General features: G+C 46.5%; 1 pseudogene; it reads left to right on the top strand.

Moving 5' to 3' along the window:
* The first annotated feature begins 6,557 nt into the window (after positions 1–6,557).
* LOC139438017 (uncharacterized) overlaps positions 6,558–16,839 on the top strand; it is a 94,531-nt pseudogene continuing 84,249 nt past the window's right edge.

Here is a 16,839-nt window from a genome sequence, read left to right on the forward strand (position 1 = left end):
AAGTTAAGTATTGATTCAATTTCTTTAATATATATGAATTTATTAAGGTTATCTTTTTATTCTTGTGTGAATTTTGGTAATTTTTTACTTTCCAGGACAAGTCCATTTCATCTATATTATCAAGGCAGCCATTTAATCTACATTATCAAATTTGTAGGCGTAGAGTTTTTCATAATATTCCTTTTATTCTTTGTAGCCCCTGGGATCAGTAGTAATGAATCTTCTTTCTTTGCTAATATTAGCAATTTGTGTCTTCTCTTTTTCTTGGTAAGCTTGGCTAGAGGCAATTCAATTTTATCTTTCAAAGAACTAGGTAATGGTTTCGTTGATTTTTCTCTATTGCTTTCAGATTTTTACTTTCATTGACACATGCTCTAAACTTTAAATGAATCTATTGATGTGTCTTAAAGGTCTCTGATTCTTTCTGAGCTGGACTGAGGATGCTGGCCTTAACATATCAATCATAGTTAATTTAAATTTCATGTATGATAATTCCAACTTGGATGTATGGCTGAGTCTTCTTCTAGTATTTACTTTTTCTCTTTAGCTTCTCAGCTAATCCTTGATTTTTGGTATGCATTGTTACTTTTTGTTGAAAGACATATTGTATTGGGTAATAGGACCTGAAGTAAAATGACTCTAGTGTGAGAATTTATGTAAATTTTAATAGGAGTTGGGCTTTGTTTAATGTTTGCTATAGCTATGGGTGTGTGAGTTTTGAAATTCCTTTAGTGGCCTTTTTATGTCTCCCCTCTTGACTTTGTGCTTCCCTAAATATTCCTCCTATGAGATAGGTGTCTTACAATTCTTTTAGCTGTAATCCCCTGTTATTATATAGGATATTTGTTGGTATTGCCATAAGGTATGGGGAGGGGAAGAAATCTATAATCTTATAATTAAATCTCAGTCTTTTAGTGGGTGTTGCTGCTGGACTGTGACCTTCACAAGTACATCTTGACTTTTCTTTCAGGTTATTATTTTCTTTATTCTAATTTACCATGAACCAAAACTTTTGAAAGTAGGAAATCATGTGCTTGAATGTTGAGACAATGTCAAACTGCTTTAAAAGGTTTAAAATATTTACTCTCAATTTCTGTATTATCTTGTTGCAGACATGTAACGGCACTGGTCTATGCACCACATTTTAAGAGGCACTAATTTAAGTTATCCTGTAGTAGTGTATATAGATATTTCTCATTAATTTTCACAGTTGCATAGTACTCCATAATAGCTGTAGTCCTTTTTATTAAAAAATATTTTCTTCATGTATGTTTGAATTGTCTCACAACAATATCTTAGCTTTTCCCCCCACCTTAGGTGATATAAAAATGGTAAAGATTGCTGCAGTAGGAAAAACTCCCTTCACCCTAGGTGTGTTTAAACTTTGGTAAAGTATTTTCCCTTGGATAGTAAGCCTCTGTTGTAGAGAGAATGTCATGAGAGTATTTCATAATGATTGTTCATCCTCTCCTCTGCCAGAGTCACAAGGGGATCTTTCTCAGCTTTTTACCATGAGAACCAAAGGAGTACTGGAAGAAAAACTCAATAATGTATGGAATCTCCATAAGATGGTTTGGCCCTCAAGATTTTCTCATTCTCATGCTAGTCACATTCAGCCTCTAGCAATTCATCAGAATTACCATTTAAGTGTTCCTATAAATTTATGGCTCCAGGTAAGCAGATTTCAGCTGTAATTCTCTGATTTAACCTGTCTCTACAGATTTGCGGAAGGCAGTTTGCCTTACAAACTAAGTTTTCTGATGGGTACAAGATTTATTTTATTTTATTTTAAGTTATACCAACTTATTTTACTGTAAGAATGGCAGCTATGACTTCCAAGCATATGTAAAACCTGAAAGTAGGGTCCTATGTTTGAATTATTTTTAAGGAGTTACCGGGGATAGACCTAGGACCTCAAACATGGGAAGAGGGTTCTCAAAAACTGAGAGCTATATCTGCTCCCCTATGTTTGATTTTTATCTTTGTAACAACAACATCTATCAAAGTTCTTTGTGTATATTTGTCAGTTAGTAATAGTGACTGAACTTTTAACCTCTTGACAAGGGACATGTATGCCACAACTAACAATAAAGAAATAGGATTCTAATATGCTAGCAATTTTCACGGTCCAAACCACTAACGCTGATTTTTTTAACACTGACTTTTTTTTTAACTGGAGGACTGAGAACCATATATTTGTCGGTTCTGATCATGAAATTTTCTATTCTCCTCAAAACTTTAAATGAAAACTACAGCTTAACCCCCTACAATGCTTGTCTACCATGACGCTCTTTCTTCCTTCTTTAAACATGATCCAAACTCTCTTTGCTATTTTGCTCTCAGATGCTGTTTACACCTACTTACTAGCCTCTGCAAGTCTGAATCAAGATTCTTACCAAAAATAATTACTTGGAGCCAGACTCTGAAAATAGGTTCTGTTTAAAACATTACATGATATTTATATATTTATTTTTCCTTGAAAATTGAGAGACAACTATAGCTCACAGAATATCTCCTGAATTAACATTTCCTAGGAGACTATCACAGATTTCATAGAATGTAAGTAACTTGCCATAAAATGGTTTGGGGCCAAGGATTTTATAGGAAAAAATATATTTATGTCTTCCAAGTCTATGTGTTTAATAAGACCACTTGCAGGAAAAGTCTCAATTTTTATTCCAAATATAATTTGTAAATGTCAGAATCATGTGGAGATATTTTGAAAAGTGTGGAAGGGTGGTGTGCGTACTAAGTATTTGTACTGTTGCTAGGAGAGGTCAAATTATTAACAGCAGTTTCTTAGCCATCATGTTAATTGCTTTGTGATTAGGAAGTAATGTATTCAGAGGCAAGGCACTATAGCCTCATGAAACCAACACCCCTTCAGTGGGCCCTATTTGGGAATATATGATAATCTCTTTCCCCAATATAACATAACTCCCCTAACCAATTCTTCTACTCCTTTTATTTGAACCTATAATTTTCAATATACCTGTTAAATATATCTCCCAGAGACTTACATCTTCAGATTGTTCATATGCCTGTTGAACCCTGAATCCCAACAGAGTTACAGTCAACTCCTACTTTCCAGTTCTTTAGGCTTGCCCTGGAAACCCACAAAATGAAGATGATGAACAAGTGCCAACCCCCAAAATAAGTAGTATCTACAACTGCAAATAAAAGAGTTCCTTCTATCTGCCCCGTGATATCTAAGTCCCCTCTCAGTCTGAAGCAGAGAGAAGATACCAACCCAAAACTCGCAAGACTGAGGAATGAACAAACATTAGGGGGTAGTGTACCACAGACCAAAGTAGATTTATTGTTATTGTAGTTATTAGATTGTGTTAACAGAAGAATTTGTAACATTGATATAAAGATAATAGTTTCCAGGAGTTCAGAAGGGGGGCATGAATGGGTGGAACACAGAGCATATTTGTAGTGATGAGATTCTTTTGTCTGATATGTCAATGAGGGACACCTGACATTATGCATTTGTCAAGGCCTCTAGAACTATACAGCACAAAGTATAAACCATAATGTAAACTATAAGCTTCAGTTAATAACAATGCTTCAATATTGTTTAATCAATTGTAACAAATTTATCACACTAATGTAAGAGGTTAATAACAGGGGAAACTATGTGTATGGGTGTGGGAGGAGGTTATATGGTAACTCCCTAGAAATTCAGCATAAGTTTTCTGTAAATCTAAAACTTCTCAAAAACAAAGTTTATTATCACAGAAAAGGCATGTGTTTAGCATTTTGTATCTTAACATAGTCATTTGTTCATTATCTATAAGCTTTGTTTTAATTACATTTTAGGAAATTGGTTGGGAGAGAGGGATTGATGTAAACATATTATAAATTATTCCATTTAAAATAATAGGAAATAAGTACTCTGCTTCCAGTCAATATGTAGTAATAGGTAACAGACTTACCCTCCCACCTTAAACAAGAACAAATAAAGTAAGACAAAATATATGAAATAGTTTTTGATATTGGAAAATAGGAAGTACAAGATAATGACCCTGAAAAAAGGAAACAAACAAGCTTAACTCTACGTATTCCCAATGCTTCCAGGCTAGAGAAAATTTCCCTGCTGTAGCACAGGGAAGGGAAATTCAGGTGGATTGTTGTGGCCTGCCTGTGCTGAGACCACTTACAGATAATTTTAAAAAAGAGTCAATTCACTAAGAAGACATTGAAATATTAAATGTGTATGTACCTAGTGACAGAGTTTCAAAATACATGAAGCAAATCTGATACAACAACCAAAAAAGGAGAAAAAATAAAACTTTATAATTATAGTGAAAGGTTACAGTACCCTTCTCTCAAATTGGATAGAATAATTTGAAAATAAGGAGAGCAAAGACTTAAATAACCCTATCAAGATCAAGATTGGGGGAAGATGGCAGAGTAGGAGCTCCAGGATTCAGTCCATCTACAAGAACAAATATTGAACTAGCAGAAACTGACTGGAAGGAATTGTCTGAAACAACAATTTAAAAACTCTGGAGTCTAGTAGAACACTGAGCAGCATCTAGGGAAGAGTGGGAGGAAGAGGCTGGTAAATTATGGAAAACACAGTGAGTTTTACCATCTATAAAGTCACTACCATCCTCCATCCCCTAGCCTCATGGAAGGCAGCAGTGGGGTCCATAGGCCCAACTCCTGCTATAGCTTGCTGGTGCTAAAGTGGGACATAAAGACATAGCTCCTAAAAATCTAGGGGTGTGTTGTCCATTTGCTGACCACTGCTCATGATTAGCTACTTCAGATGGCTGGAAGCCCAGCTCTGAGGGTAGCCATTGTTTCAAACTGCCTCAGGCAAATGTGGCATGTCCCCGTCTCCTTCCCGCCCAGTATTGGCAGCCGGCACTGCCCCTCCTTCTCCCCTTCTCCGTCTTCCACCTAGCCGTTATCTAGACAGCCCACACTTTCCCCTTCCCCTCCCTTGCTCCTAACCTCTTAGCCAGCTTACTGTCCAGTAACCGCTTACTGTCCAGTAACCGCCTACTGTCCAGTAACCGCCTACTGTCCAGTAACCGCCTACGCAAGCAACAGCACCCGCCGGCACCAATCAAGTCCCTTTACGTATCCCTAGACCCTATAAAACCATGTCCCCTTCAACAATAAAGTAGACTTGTGCCTAGACCTTGTCTCCGTGGTGTTCTTGCTTGCACCACGCGTCCCCCATGCCTGAGCGGAGAGAGCGAGGGCCCAATGGCTTCGTGCTGAACCCCCTCCTCTCCTTCGACTGCGAGGCAGCCCCCGTCCAGAGAGCCCGCCTGGCCATCCATGTCGACCCTCCCGGAGGCCCGCCGCTGCCCGCATTTGGCGCCCAACGTGGGTGGGGCCCACTCTGACGCCTACCCCCCACGCTTCACTTAAGGTAGGGACTCTTCGGCGTCTTCCATTCAAACCAGAATGGGTGCTTCGCTCTCCTCCCGTCAGGTCCCGCAGGTTCGGGCCCTGGCTGCCCTCCTGGAAACTAACCAGGTTAGAGTTTCCGTCTTCCAGCTTCAGCGCTACTGGGAATTACTTCTCCCGTTCAATCCCTGGCTCATCACCTGCCCGCTCTGGAGTCCTCACACTTATGCCCGGCTGATCGAACGAGTAGCCTCAGCCATGGAACATGAGGGCCGGGTCTTTCCCCCGGCCTCCTCCCCGCTTTTGTGGCCATTTGCGCTTGTTTGCAAGGCGTGTCCGCTCCCGAGGCCAAGTCCTTCCCGTGCGATACCGTGGATGAGTCAGGGGAAGGGCGCGGCCGCCAAGACAGCGCTCCCGGTAACGACTCCGATGAGCTCTCGGCTCAGTTGGAGGCCGCGCTTGAGCTTCATCCCCCTTGCGCCGCTGATTCTGACTCCGACCAAGATGGTGCACTTCCGCCTTCTTCCTCACGAAACAAAGGAAAGCCCACCCAAGAGGGCGTGCTCCCTCCATATTCCTCCCAAAAGAGGAAGAAGCCGCACTCCCCGCCCCTTCCTGCTTCTTCACGGAAGGACTATCCACCGTTGTACCCTCCCCTTCCTGCCTCAGCGCCATCTTGCCCCTACCCAGAACCGGCGTCATCTTGCCCTTACCTGGAACCGGAAGCGCTTCATCCGCCATCTTCTGATGACGACCTAGATGATGCGTACGAGCGCCCGCCATCTTATGTGCCACCAAATAAACAACCCCTCCCGCGCTCTAATAATCTCCTCTTCAAGCCCCCCACTGGTCCAATCGCTGATATGTATCCGCTAAATCCCAATCGTTCTTGAGCGAGCGCCCAAGTATGGATTCCCTTCTCCCCGAAAGACGTGCAAACCCTCCGCAGCGCTATCCGAGAGGATGGTCTCGCCAGCCCCCATGCTCAAGACCTCCTTGAACGTATGACCTTTGCCCGCTGTCTCCCCTACGACTGGATATCCCTCGTGAGAGGCATACTTCCCTCGGGGCAGTTTATTGACTGGTGCGCACATTTCGCTGCCAAGAATGAAAAACAAATCGCCGAGAATGCCCGCGACGGCACCCGATATCCTGCCAACGCGTTCCTCGGACTGGGGCGCTACGCCATGCCACAGAGCTATGTCGCCCTCCCTCAAGGCTTCTTCCTCCAGCTAAAGCAGTGTGCCCTCCGTGCCTTCTGCAACTGCACCGCCTCCGCGCCCGAGCCACTCACCAGACTCTTCCAGAAACCAGAGGAACCGTTCTCCAACTTCATGGCGCGTGTCCAGGCCGCGGCCGAGCGCAAGGTCGTTGGCACGCAGGCCCAGACCTCCTTCATCAAGGACATTGTTCAGGAAGGCGCAAACCCAACTTGCAAGGCGATCATCAGGCCGCTGAGAGACAAGCCCCTCCACGACTGGGTCCTCGCCTGCTCCGGAGACAATGCCTAGGCCTCCGCCGTGGCCCAGGCTGTCCTCGCTGCCGTCTTGGCCTCCAACGAATGCTTCCGCTGTGGCGAACTCGGCCACTTTGCTCGAGACTGCCCCAACAAGCCACGGCCGCCGCCGGACGTGCCCAACATAGGCCATCCACCACAGCCTCCTTCCACTCCGTGCCCTCGGTGCGGAAAAGGATACCACTGGGCCCGCGACTGCCGCGTCCCTAACACAAGCCACAAGCCTTTAAACGGCCATGGGGGCAGGCCTCAGCCCCGCAACAAAGAGGCCGCAACGACTCAGCACCCCCGCCCATGAAAGTACTCTGGTCTATTCCCATCGCACCCTCCACCAGGCCTCTTCTCTCTATCCAAGTCTCCGGCCGCTGGCTCACAGGGCTACTCGACACAGGAGCAGAAATTTCCTGCATCCCACTCGACCAGGCCAGGCACCTCCCTCTGACCGATGGCCCCCTAGTGGTGGGAGCCACCGGCCAAGTGCCCTCCCAGCAAGTTGCCCAGGACATCATCTGGAGAGACGCAGAAGGTCAACAGGGAACCTTCCGCCCCCTCGTTCTGAAGGAAATCTCGCAAGTTCTTTGGGGCCGTGATATCCTGCATCAGTCGGGAGCCATTCTCACTGCCACGCCACCGCAGCTGCCCCCCCAATAGTTTCGGCCATTGCTCGCGTTCGACCTCCAGCACCCGTTCCTCTGCAATGGGATACAGAGGAGCCCATTTGGGTGGAGCAATGGCCTTTCCCAATCCCTAAACTGGACATTCTTAAGGGGCTTGTTGATGAGCAGCTTCACGCGGGCCACATCGAGCCCTCCACCAGCCCATACAACTCGCCAATTTTCTTCATTCAAAAGAAGAACGGGAAGTCCCGTCTACTTCAAGACTTAAGAGAAATCAACAAACACATCAAGCCTATGGGATCGCCGAAGCCCGGCCTCCCCCACCCTACCGCGGTGCCCCGGCATTGGTTTGTTGCAGTGATAGATATTAAAGACTGCTTTTTCTCCATCCCGTTGCAACCGGACGACCGACCGAAATTCGCCTTCACGGTTCCTCAGACCAACCATCAGGAACCGGCACTGCGATACCACTGGTGCGTTCTGCCTCAGGGCATGTGAAACAGCCCTGCCATTTGCCAGATGTATGTACGCGAAGCCATCCAGCCACTCGTGAAGTACGTTAACATCATCCACTATATGGACGACTTGCTTGTGGCCCATCCCTCAGAGTCAGGCCTGCACGCAGTCCTGGAGCAACTGCTGCGCCACCTTCGAGACCTAGATCTCAAAGTCAATACACAGAAGCTAACGGTTCATCCACCCTACCAGTTCCTAGGGTTCTCCATCACTTCCACCGTTGCGCCCCAAACGCCACACATCAGAATTCCTGACCTGCTTAGGCTCCTCGAATTGCAACAACTCTGAGGACAGATCAATTGGTTGCGCCCAGCGCTGCCGCTTACCACAGAGCAACTCCAGCCCCTGTACCGGCTACTCTGCTCCAACGCTCCGCCATCATCCGCACCCGGAAAGAGGATTCGCCTCACCGACGAGGCCAAAAATGCCCTGGCCCGGGTAAATAGAGCCATCGAACAGTGCCAACTCCAGCGACATGAGCCTGGGAAACCGTTGTTAGGCCTAGTCTTACCCACTCGGGGAACACCTACTGGCCTTCTTTGGCAAGACGGACCGCTCCTCTGGGTCCATATGGCAAAGAGCAAGCTCCGAAAGATTGGACCTCAAACCACCCTACTCGTTCAGCTCGCCACTGCCCTAGTCACACAAGCCACCCATCATTATGGGTGCCCACCTGACACCATTGTGTGGCCCTTCACCGCCGAGCAAGTCACCACCCTGCTACGCAGCTCTGTTGATATGCAGACTCTTATGGAGCTTTATCATGGCAACTTCGATAACCACTTTCCACAGCATCGGTTACTGCAGGGCCTTCCCCTGCTAGAAATCGCCGCCCCCGGCCATTTCCCTTTTTGGTCCAGCAAGCCTCTTCCAGACACCACCATCATCTTCACAGACGCCTCCAAGACTAAGTTTGCCGCCGTTGTCTTCACACCCGGCGAGCACCAGTCACGTTCACATGTGCGCCTCCATCAATCCTCTGTGCAAGTGGCCGAACTGCGTGCTGTCATCTTAGCACTCCAAACCCATCCCCACTGTCCACTGAACATCTTTACAGACAGCCTCTACTGCCTACAAGTCTGCCAAGTCATCGCCTTTTCTGTATTTTTTCTGCCCGACAACTCAGCGAGTGGAAGCATCAACGTCGCTCTCCTGGACCTTCAAGAGCTCATAGAGAACCGCCAACAGCCTTGGTTCATCGCTCACATCCGCAGCCATTCCAGCCTTCCCGGGCCCCTGGCCCACCGCAACCACCTTGCTGATCAGGCCGTTCACCTGCTTCCAGCCGAGACCACCGTCGCAGTCGGAGACCTCATCAATCAGGCCAAGCTGCTGCACGCCAGATTTCACTTCTCAGCAGCTGGCCTCCACAAACTCTTTCCAGACCTCCCAATCCATACCTGCAAACACCTTGTGCGGTCATGCCGAACGTGCGCTCCATTGCTGCCCTTGGGGCCGCTCCAACCGCAGGGAGTTAACCCTCGTGGGCTCTGCCCCAATTCCGGATGGCAACTGGACGTCACTCACGTCCCCCAGTTTGGCCGATGGAAATACCTCCACGTAGCCATCGACACCTTCTCTCACGTCTGCTACGCAACCGCGCTCACCGGAGAAATGGCCAAGCATGCCATCCAAGCGCTCAGAGAATCTATTCTTTTCATGGGCGTTCCATGGGACATCAAGACAGACAACGGACCTGCCTACCGGAGCGCCTCCTTTGCCGAATTCCTCAAGCTCTATGACATCACCCATCACTTCGGCATTCCCTACAATCCGCAGGGACAAGGCCTTGTAGAGCGTGCTCACCGGTCTCTCAAAACCCTCATTCTCAAGACATCTGCCGACCAGCTGCGTCGCACCCCTCGCGACGTCGTCACAGAGGTCCTAATCCGACACAACCTGATGACCTTCAATGCCCAAGGCTTTTCACCGGTCCACATGCACTGGGGGCCTACCTTCCGGCCCACCCCTGCACCGCTTGTTCTCTGGCGTGACCCGCAGACCACCCAATGGCATGGACCTGCCCCTCTCTTAGCCCAAGGACGGGGATTCGCCTGCGTTTTCCCTGAATCAGAGCCGCAGCCCATCTGGGTCCCAGGACGTCTCATCAAGCCCCACACCACCGAGGCTTCCGCTAACTCTGACACCAATGATCCTCCTAACGAGTTGCCTACCTAACTTGCCTCCTTCCCATCGCTGTTTCCTTTGTAGTTTTCTCTCTCTCTTTTGTTTCCACAGATGATTCGCCGCCATGCGGGTAGTTCCGTTCTTCCCATTGCTTTCATCGTCATGCTTCCCTTCATCTCCCCAGCCGTTGTCAAGTCGGCCCATCAACACTCCAATTGGACCCTCCAGTGCTGGCAAGAGGAAGCCTTCCTCATCATCAGAAAACTACTGCCCACGCCTGAATCCCCACCCCTCGCCGTTGGCCCCAATAAAGTCCTCAATCCCCCCGCCTCCCCCCCCTTCCAGCTGCACCCCCCCCCCCCCGTCCATCGCTCCCCAGCCATGGCCCCCCCTACCAAGTATTCCAGTCCCCTTCTCGCGTTAATCTATGCATCCTACTTATCTCTAAATACTTCTCACCCCAACCTCACCAAGAACTGTTGGCTCTGCCTCTCCCCCTCCCTTCCTATCTATGAGCCTGTCGCCGTTAACTTCACGTTCAACGAATCCACTTCAGTATACCCAGCAGAGTGCAACTGGAACACTTCCTCCGTCCCCCTAACCCTTCAATCTGTTTCCTCCACAGGACGCTGTGTTCATTCTCGTCAAGGTTCCCACCCCTCCCTTAGTGCTTGATCTAACTACTCCTCTAACAGCGCTTCCGCCAAGTTCTTTTTTTTTTTTTAATTAATTTTTTTATTTTTTATTGACTTTGTAATAATATTACATTAAAAATATATATGTGAGGTCCCATTCAACCCCACCCCCCCACCCCCCCTCTCCCCCCCCCAACAACACTCGTTCCCATCATCATGACACATCCATTGGATTTGGTAAGTACATCTTTGGGCACCTCTGCACCTCATATACATTGGTTCACATCATGGCCCATACTCTCCTCTATTCCATCCAGTGGGCCCTGTGAGGATTTACAATGTCCGGTGATTACCTCTAAAGCACCATCCAGGGCAGTTCCATGTCCCGAAGACGCCTCCACCTCTCATCCCTTCCTGCCTTTCCCCATACCCTTCATCCACTATGTCCACTTTTCCCAATCCAATGCCACCTCTTCTATGTGGACATTGGATTGGTTGTGTCCATTGCACCTCTATGTCAAGAGGAGGCTCAGATTCCATCTGGATGCTGGATGCAATCCTCCCATTTTCAGTTGTAATCACTCTAGGCTCCATGGTGTGGTGGTTGTCCTTCTTCAACTCCATCTTAGCTGAGTGTGGTAAGTCCAATAAATCAGATTGTAGGTGCTGGAGTCTGTTGAGGCTCAGGATCTGGCTATCACATTGTCAGTCCAGAGATTCAAATCCCCTAAATATATCTTAAACCCCAACATTAACTGCACCTCCAGCACATTAGCATGAAAGTCTTATGAAGGGAGATCCCATCTGAGTCCAGATTCATCACACATAAACACCAGTTCCAAAGAGGGGACATCTGCCCTGGTAGTTAACCCCATCGGCCATGACCATAACTCCCATGGGTCTCTTTAGCCCTCAAAGGAACCAATATCTGGGGGTTGTATCTGCTTTATCTGTCTCTCTGACTCTGCTCAGTTGTGCATGAGGGCAAACCTTCTGCCAGCCTCCAGGCTCTTTTTTATAAACTCGTAGCCATATAAACTCATTTCTCCTTTCCATTTCCCCCTTACTTTAGGTCAAACAGCATATTAAATTCATGGTATTTTATGTAGACATGGATATTCTGCTGATCCGCATTGAACCTTCCGTATAAGGTCCTTTTCCAGTTGCATCATCAGTTGGTATTTGATAGTGGTCCCTCGTTGCCAGGGAGGCTCGTCTCCGGGTGTCATGTCCCACGCTGGAGGGAAGGCATTGTATTTACATGCTGAGTTTGGCTTCGAGACTGGCCACATTTGAGTAACATGAAGGCTGACAGGAGGAAATTCCCAGGCACAATGTTGCTCTAGGCCTTGTTCTTATTTTAGGTTTATCAGCTCACGAGCATAGTCATTAGCATCAGGGGCTCACTGTTGAACCCTCACTCCCTCCAGGTCCGCCAAGTTCTTAATCCCCCTTAACACCTCCCAATGGCTTTGCACCTCCACCGGGCTAACCCCCTGCCTCAATGTCGCCACCCTCAACGCTACCCGTGAGACTTGCCTGCTCATCCTTCTCGCTCCTTGAGTCATTTACCATTCTGACCACAAATTTTTCCACCACATGCTGAGCAGACATACCTCCCTCCACTTACAAAGGAGAGAGCCTGTCACCGCAGTCCTAACAGTCGCTACCCTTCTAGGTCTTGCAGGGGCAGGCACAGGGATCGCCACCCTAGCCACACAGTCCTCTGCCCTCTCCTCTCTCAGACAGGCCGTCGACGAAGATATCACCTACCTTTAAAATGCTGTAAAACATCTAAAAAATTCTCTCAATTCTCTCTCTGAGGTAGTCCTCCAGAACCGCCGCGGCCTCGACCTCCTCCTCCTTAAGGAAGGGGGTCTCTGTGCCGCCCTTGGAGAGGAGTGCTGCGTATACGCCAACTCCACCGGCTTAGTCGAGGACAACCTGAGAAAGGTCCAGGAGGGATTGGATAAGCGCCGCAAAGAGCGAGAAAATGCGAACTATTTTTCCAGTGTTCTCCATACCCTCCTCCCATACCTCCTTCCATTTTTAGGCCCACTCATCATCATCATCTTAGCCCTCACTGTAGGGCCCTGGGCCGTCAAAAAAATAGTCCGCCTCGCCAAAGACCAAGCCAACGCGGTATTCAGCTCCTTTGTGCAGGTTCATTACCAACGCCTCGCCACTAAAGAGCCACCACCAAGCCATCCGCCGCGCTCCTCCCGCCCCCACCGCAAACACCGAACTGCATGCCTGTAACCTCCTGTCTCCCTTTCCTCACTCATCTCCCTCCTTCTCCCCCAATCGGGCGAGGGGTTCAGGAATATCACGACCCCGTTTTGCTGGCAGAGCTTGGCACGCGCCAGGCGCCGGCATGCGCCGACCCCAGCAGCAGGCACATGCGTCCTGGCCAGACGCTGTGTCCTCTGCAGCTGAGAGCAGCTGGGAGGCCCCTCTGCTTCTCGCCGCCAGCCGGTCCTTGTGGTCTCCCTCCTCCCCTCGTCTTACCCCAGTACCCCGTCCCATACTGCCCCTGCTGCCACCAGTTCACCTCCCCCAAAGCACATACTTTTAAACAAAAGGGAGCAATTGTCCCCGTCTCCTTCCCACCCAGTATTGGCAGCCGGCGCTGCCCCTCCTTCTCCCCTTCTCTGTCTTCCGCCTAGCCGTTATCTAGACAGCCCACACTTTCCCCTTCCCCTCCCTTGCTCCTAACCTCTTAGCCAGCTTACTGTCCAGTAACCGCTTACTGTCCAGTAACCACCTACTGTCCAGTAACCGCCTACTGTCCAGTAACCGCCTACTGTCCAGTAACCGCCTACGCAAGCAACAGCACCCGCCGGCACCAAACAAGTCCCTTTACGTATCCCTAGACCCTATAAAACCATGTCCCCTTCAACAATAAAGTCGACTTGTGCCTAGACCTTGTCTCCGTGGTGTTCTTGCTTGCACCGCGCGTCCCCCGTGCCTGAGCGGAGAGAGCGAGGGCCCAACGGCTTCATGCCGAACCCCCTCCTCTCCTTCGACCGCGAGGCAACCCCCGTCCGGAGAGCCTGCCCAGCCAACTGCCGACCCTCCAAGGCCCGCCACTGCCCACAGTGGCAGAGGACTCTTAAAGAGAGTACACCTCCTCCAAACTACTGAAAACAGTTAAAAGGCTATATTAACTGGGCAAGTGCAGAATCAAGGAAACACAGCTACAAAAGACATAAGGGAAGTTCTTGGTGCCCTTGATAGACCTACCTCATCCACTCACCAGCACAGTGTAGAGCCATGCTATGCTTCCATTGTGGGTCTCTGGCCTCAATCTGACTGGGAAAGACTGAACAAGAAAACTCCTCTCCAGCTTGCCCCCTACCTGAATTGCCCTTCAGGCAAAAGCAGCTTAAAACAAGACAACCAATATAAGGAACACCTGAGCCAAACAGCCTTGGAAAAAGCTCTACCTGCTTTAAGTTCTGAAGTTGACCATCTGAGAGAGGGAGAAGTTCTGTTTCCTAGGGAGTAAGGGAGCATTCAAATTCCCGTAACAGGGGCACTCCTAAGGCTAACAGCAAGCACAAGCCCAGGAAAGGACACAGGCTCAGAAAAGACAGGGAGGATCCTGCATTAAAATTCACTTCAGACTGATCTCTGTGATAGGAGAGATGAAATCTAAAGGAGAGCACTGGCCAACGTAAAGAAAATTTGAAAAGGCTGTGCAATGTCTTTCATACTTTTACCCATTATTTTTTAGTTCCTGGCACTCTCAGAAATCTCTGTCCTAACATGAGTTTGATACAAACTCAAGAAACACACAACTCAGGGACTAAATACAAAATTTAACACTTTAAAATATTTAAATGTACAATATGCTACAAAATATTACAAGGAAAAAAAACAAACAGGAAATTATGGCTCATGCCAAAGAAGTTAAAAAAAATCCAGAGAGCATTAGTGAAGAATATCAGACAGTGGACAATCTGGACAAAGACTTGAAAAAAATTGATCCCGGAATATGCTCACAGAAATGAAGCAAAACAAAGTGAAAGAACTAAAAGATATTATAAAATCAATGAATGAGCAATAAGAGAATTTCAATTAAGAGACAGAAATTTTTAAAAGGAACCTAACAAAAACACTGGAATTGAAGACCACAATAACTGAAATGAAATATTTCCTGGAGGATTTCAGCAGCACATTGGAGCAGGCAGAAGGAAGAGTCAGTGAACTTGAATGCAAGACAATTGAAATGAGTCAGGCTGAGGAGAAGAGAGAAATAAAAGATTTATAAAAAGCACAAATAACTTAAAACACCTCTAGGAAACCATCAAGTGTACAATGAATGCATTATGGGAGTCCCAGAAGGAGAGGAAAGTAAAAAAGCAAAAGAAAGACTGTCCAAAGAAATAATGACAGATAACTTTCCAAACTTAGCAAAAGTCATGAATATGCACAATTAAGAAGCCCAGAGAACACCAAACAGGATAAATATGAAGAAAAATCTGCCCTGTGTGATGGTTAGGCTAAAGTGTCACCTCAGCCAGGTAATTGTGCCCAAGTGTTGGGTCAAGCAAGCACTGGGCTAACTGTAATACAAGGTCATTTATGAACTCCAGTCACGATTGACTTTATTGCGGGGGTAAATCATAGATAGCTGATTACAGTTACATCAATCAGAGAGATTGCCAACAGCAATGAGTGTTGCTTTATCCAATCAGTTGAATGCCTTAAAAGAGGAAGTGATTGCAACATTGAGGGAGAATTTCCCTGCTCATCTTGGACAGCCAATGTCTCCCACACCTCATTAAGGACCTTCATTATAAGTCCTGGTTGCTGCCTTCCGTGGAACCTGGACTTGTGCATACCCATGGCTTCATGAGGGACTCTGATAAAAATCTCTTACTACTGACAGATATCTCTTATTGATTCTGTTTTCTTAGAGAACCCTGACTAATACACCCTGTCACATACTTATCCAATTCTCAAATGAAAAGGACAAAGAGAGAGAGTTCTGAAAACTGCAAGAGAATTGTAATGTATTATGGACAAGGAAGTCCCAATAAAATTAAGTGCCAGTTTCTGATCAGAGACCATGGAGTCAAGAAATTAGTGGACTGAATACTTAAAGTGCTGAAAGGAAACAATTACCAATGAAGAATTTCATATCTGGTGAGAATTTCTTTACAAATGAGGAAGAGATTAAGACATTGCAAGATAAACAAAAGCGGAGGAAATTTATCAAAACTAGACCTGCCCAACAAACAGTGCTAACAGGCGTTCTTCAGACTGAAAGTTAAGGACATTAGATAGTGGATCAAAGTGACATAAAGAAATAAAGACCTCCAGTAAAGTTACCATTTGAGTAACTGTAACTGCCAGAATGATTTTTTTTTGTAGTTTAGGATATGTGACCATGCTTTTTACTTCTTTCAAGTTCAAAAATGCAAATGTATAAATACTAATGATAAATATATGATGTGGGAAATAAAATGTATGAAGATATAACTTGTAACAATTATAACAAAAAGATGTGCCAGAGAGATTCAGAAGTAGGGTAGCTATGTTATTGAAATTAAGTTGGTATAAAATTAAAAGTCATTTCTAGACTGAGGGTGTTAAATTTTAGCCCCATGGCAATCACAAAGAAAATAGATGAAAAAAATATATATATATATAAAGAAATGAGAAGGGACTCAAATTTGTACAAAATATAAAAAATAAAAAGTACAGCAGATATTAATGAAAGAATTAAGAGGGAAATGGTTATAAGACTTACCAAGATCATAAAGCAAAATGGCAGAAGAAAATACTGCATTATCAGCCATTACTGTAAATGTATATGGATTAAGCTATTCAGTCAAAAGATAGATATTGGCAGGAGGGATAACAAAGCATAACATTACTATATGCTGCTCACAAGACCCAACTTAAATTCAAAGACACAAGTAGGCTTAAACTGAAAATATGGAAAAATATACCAGGCAAATAGTAAATAAAAGGGAGCTGGGGTAGCTATACTCATATCATATTTAATAGACTTCAAGTAAAAAAAAAAAACAGAGTTACAAGGGACAAA

This window comes from Dasypus novemcinctus, chromosome X (assembly GCF_030445035.2).
Source record: "Dasypus novemcinctus isolate mDasNov1 chromosome X, mDasNov1.1.hap2, whole genome shotgun sequence".
In the NCBI taxonomy this organism is placed as follows: Eukaryota; Metazoa; Chordata; class Mammalia; order Cingulata; family Dasypodidae; genus Dasypus; species Dasypus novemcinctus.